The sequence below is a fragment of the Aegilops tauschii genome, chromosome 7 (assembly GCF_002575655.3).
Source record: "Aegilops tauschii subsp. strangulata cultivar AL8/78 chromosome 7, Aet v6.0, whole genome shotgun sequence".
NCBI classification, from domain to species: Eukaryota; Viridiplantae; Streptophyta; class Magnoliopsida; order Poales; family Poaceae; genus Aegilops; species Aegilops tauschii.
In genome coordinates, this window is record NC_053041.3 from 420552838 (window position 1) to 420557123 (window position 4286).

Genomic DNA, 4286 nt, shown 5'->3' on the forward strand with positions numbered 1-4286 from the left:
CGGAGCAGTGGATTGGCAGGAGGTTTGAGTGGCCGGGCAGCATCAGTGGAGGTTACTGGAGTCGTTTCACAGCTAAACGGGGTCGGTCTTGGCGTAATGGCGTCGGTCCACGGTGAGGTGACCGCACGGGCTCAACGGCGGCAGAGAGCGCGCTCCGCGCCCTGCGGTTCACGACGAGAGCGGCAGCGCGTTCGGGGGAGTGGAAGGCCACGCGGCGAGCTCCTGTGGTTTGGGCGGCGCTGGGTGGCGTCGTCGGCGCCGTGTCTCCCGCTGGCGTCCGCAAAGCCGCCGCCGGCGTCGGTCACGGGGCGGCGCACCTTCTGCTGCTCGTCGCCGACGCCCGCAAGGCGCCAGGCGTTCGTGCGGTGCAGGAACAAGAGGGCGGGGACGAGGAGCAAGGCGATGCGGTGGTACTGGCGAGATCGACGTCCTTCTCTGAAGAAAACGACAGCAAGCCACTGACTGAATCTCTGAACTTTCTGAACTTGACATAGACAGTGCACTGCAGGTGTTCGACAGGAGGATTTTGCAATGAGATAAAGTTTTCTGGAGCTGTAACTTGGTGAGGTGACCACTCAATGCACCCAGAGGCTGCCTGATTTTACTTGGAATTTTTGGAGAAGGTTTTGAATGAATTTCACCAAATTTGACAAATCTGGTCCAAACTTGCAGCAGGTGTAGTTTGAAAATTTTGAACTGAAGACCAGTGGATCTTCATGGATCTTGGTTGAGGGTTCAAAGGACTAGGGAGGAGAATTGGTTTGGTGGCAAATATCAAAACAGAAAATGGAGTTCCTTTGCAAATCTCCAAGTGCTAGGAAAGAAGGCAGAAATTTATTTGAATAGAATATAAATGGAAATAATCACATGGGGAGGTTCAACTTGCTGGATTTGATGCAAATCATGATCCAAAGGTGAGGAAAGGGTTAGGAGAGGGGATTTGCACTAAGGCCATGGCAAGAAGGAATTGTTGAAAGTGGCAAAGGATTTTCCAAAAAGCCATAGTGCAAATTTCAAGGAGATTTTCAAAAGTCATTTCCCAAGTGAAAATATTTTGTCTTGAGTCCAAGTGAAAAGCAAGAACCTCCAAGACCAAAGACAGATCTTGGTTGAATCCAAATAAAACTTTTGCCATAAAGAAAAATATTTGAGAGTGAGAGTTCTCTTGAAGAAATTTTTTTGATCACTCCCCTCAAGTCAAATAAAAACCTTTTGAAAAATCCAAATAAAAACTTGGGTGTCACACAAGGCGCCGATCCAAACCCAAAATGTGTCCGCTTCGTATCTGCGCGGACGCAGTTGAGGTCAAAGACATGCCGCGTGTCCCCTCTGTATCCGCCGCGGCCTCACATGTCGACCGGCCAACCACCGCTCGCTATCTGAGGCGTTAATTTCCCCACTAAAATATCACCAGTTTCTACCCAGAATCCCAACCTAACAACTTTATTTCTGTCCAAATTGCGGAGTAAATGTTCTTCAAGATGTGGTATTTCTTTAGTGATTTTTTCAGCGCACACGGTCGTATTTAACGCGGCCACCTACCACAGGCCTACGCGTCAGCGACTAGAAGCTACGGGGGCCGTCCTTTTATAATCCCCGCATGCGGGGGGGGGGGGGGGCTCATCCATTTCGACTTCCGCTGCCCGTCCACATCTAGCCGCGTGCTCCCTCACAGGCGACACATCAAACCCTAGCCATGGGCTTGTTCGGCAGCTCCGGCAAGAACAACGGGAAGCTCACCCCCGGCGCTTCCTCCTCCACCGCCGACGCCTGCCCGCCCCGCCAGGCAGCGGCTGCACATTCCGGTGCACCAGGCGCGGTGACACTAGCAGTGCAGGCAGCCTCTGCCGTACCCGGATATGACCCTGCCGCACGACTTGCATCTGGATTGCCCTCTCTGCGGCAAGTAGCATGAAAAAAATCCACCAAAATAATAAACGTACCAATAAACTGATAAAAAATAACAAATAAAAATAGAAAACGATTTTTTATGATTCTTTTTAGAAATTTTAATACATGTATGCTTCAACATGTTGGCTAAAAGAAAAAATGAGACGAAATAATACCAACAAAACCATTTTCTAGTATGAGTTTATTTTCATTTTAGAATATTGCTCATCTATATTAATTAATACTCCCTTCGTTTCTAAATATAAGTCGTTTTGAGATTTTAATATGGAAGCATACGAATGTATATAGACATATTCTAAAGTGTAGATTCACTCATTTTGGTTCGTATGTAGTCCATATTAAAATGTTTAAAAAGACTTATATTTAGAAACGGATGGAGTAGGTAAATTAGCCTTTTGAGACAATAACAGTAAATTAGTATTTCATAGTGGAAATAGTTTTTTAGACAAGGGGAATAGTTTTCTTAAGAGTTGGGAAGTAGTTAATTACTCCCTCCGTCCTAAAGTAAGTGTCTCAACTTTGTACTAGTTTTAGTACAAAGTTGTACTAAACTCGAGACACTTATTTTGGGATGAAGGAAGTAGTTTTTTAGCCTAGGAAAATACTTTTTTTTTAGCAACAGCAAAGGAAAATAGTTAATTTGTTGACCTGCTGCCGCGTGATGCATCAGGAAGGCCCATATGCGCACCCTGTTGCGTAAGAAGGCACGGCACTCTGCCGTGCCCAGCGGCACGGTAGAGGAGCCGGTTCCCCACTACCCACCTTCCCCATTATCCTCCTGCCCCGAGTACACCGCCGCTCCCACACCCCCACGTTCCCCTCGATCAAATCCCCACCTCCCCTCCTTTCACCGTCGGCCACCCCACCCTCGACCCGCCGGCCGCCCCACCCTCCCCGCCTTTTCCAGCACCTGCTAGCCTCCCCTCCCCTCCACCAAGCTCGTCCACTGGATCCAGTAGCCCCCGCACCCCTCCCTCCGGCGCCGCGGAGACACCTCCCCCCAACTCCGGTTGGATCCGCCAACTTCCCTGACTGCGCTGCATCGCTGGATCCGATGCCGTCCTGGGCAGCAGCCACTTCTCCCTCCTCTCCTTCTTCATCCCCCGAGATGGGACACACCAACGGATGAGGTTGCGGCTGTCGGATGCACGCCGGCCTTCCTTCCGACGACCTGCTCCGGCAAAAAGCCAACTACGCCGGCCTCCTCACCTCCGGGCGACTCTCATCAAGCGACATCTTGCCCCATCCTCTCCCATGTGGGCCAGCCGTCGGATCCGCGTCACCGTCCTCCCTTCTTCCCGTGCCTCTACGTCGTCGTCCCCGCCGGATCCGCGTCGCCGTCCCTGTCGGCCCCCACGTCAGCTAGCCGCCGGATCCGCCTCGCCGTCCTCCACCAACCACCATCCACCGAATCCGGCGAGCTCGGGGAGGTTACCGGCGACTCTCGCCTCCCCATTCCTCCACCACCTCCCGATGCAGTGCTGCGCCTTGGTCCCGACGCAGGTACCTCCTCTTCTCTTGCGTGGGTCCACTGGAAACACGCCCAATCTAAGCTCAGCCATCTCTTCCTTCACTGCCGACGTCTTGTACTTCGCTAATCTGATGCATGGTGTTTGAATTTTTTTCCAGGCTTGCAGTTCACCAGTTTCCGCTAGGACGACCACGACGACTCTTGATGCAGTCCTCAACCCTCACTGGTGGTCGCCGCCGCACGTGAGCCCACGCCACTACTGCCCCCTGACGCAGCACGACTTTCTTTGCTGCGGGTTGTATGAATTACAGTGCGGCTCAGATCGTACCATGCTGTTTGGAGCATGTGAGCATGCAGTGCAAAATGTTGCATTTTGTTTTTGAGTTTATGTATAAAAAAATTAAAGGGACTTTATTTGAATGTGCTTAGAAATTGCAGTTTGGAGTATCTGCACATGCAGTGTAGACGCTACTTTTGTGTTTGTGGATTTTTTTTATAAAGATTATAGGGACTCATTTGATTGCAGCGAAACATGGTGATGTTCAGACATGAGCATGCAGTTTCGACCATGTGGACATGCAGTGCAAAAATGGTGTTTTCCGTGTTTGATGATTTTATGTATAAAAGTTATATGGACTCGTTTGAAAATTGTTTACCAAAGAAGTTCATTTCTAATTGTGTTGCGGCTCATTTCCCTCGACCATGTGGTTCGCTTCTTCGCACGTGTACAGCTCGCCAATGTGGAAACCCAAAACTCCAAACAGAAAAAAGAAAGAAGGAAATGAAGTGCAAAGATGTATTAAACGAAAATGGTAGAGAAACGACAAAAAAGTAATGTCGTTCACTTGACCATTTGATGCAGTGCGGTCGGGTGTCCGATGTTGTTCATCTTGTAAGTGACCAT

The 4286-nt window shown here is 49.9% G+C and overlaps 1 long non-coding RNA gene across 1 annotated transcript; it reads left to right on the plus strand.

Moving 5' to 3' along the window:
* Positions 1–2619: 2619 nt before the first annotated feature.
* LOC109749577 (uncharacterized) lies at positions 2620–4030 on the plus strand. Its single transcript, XR_012189103.1, has 2 exons — positions 2620–3414; positions 3541–4030. It is a non-coding gene; the product is annotated as an uncharacterized lncRNA (long non-coding RNA).
* Positions 4031–4286: the final 256 nt, after the last annotated feature.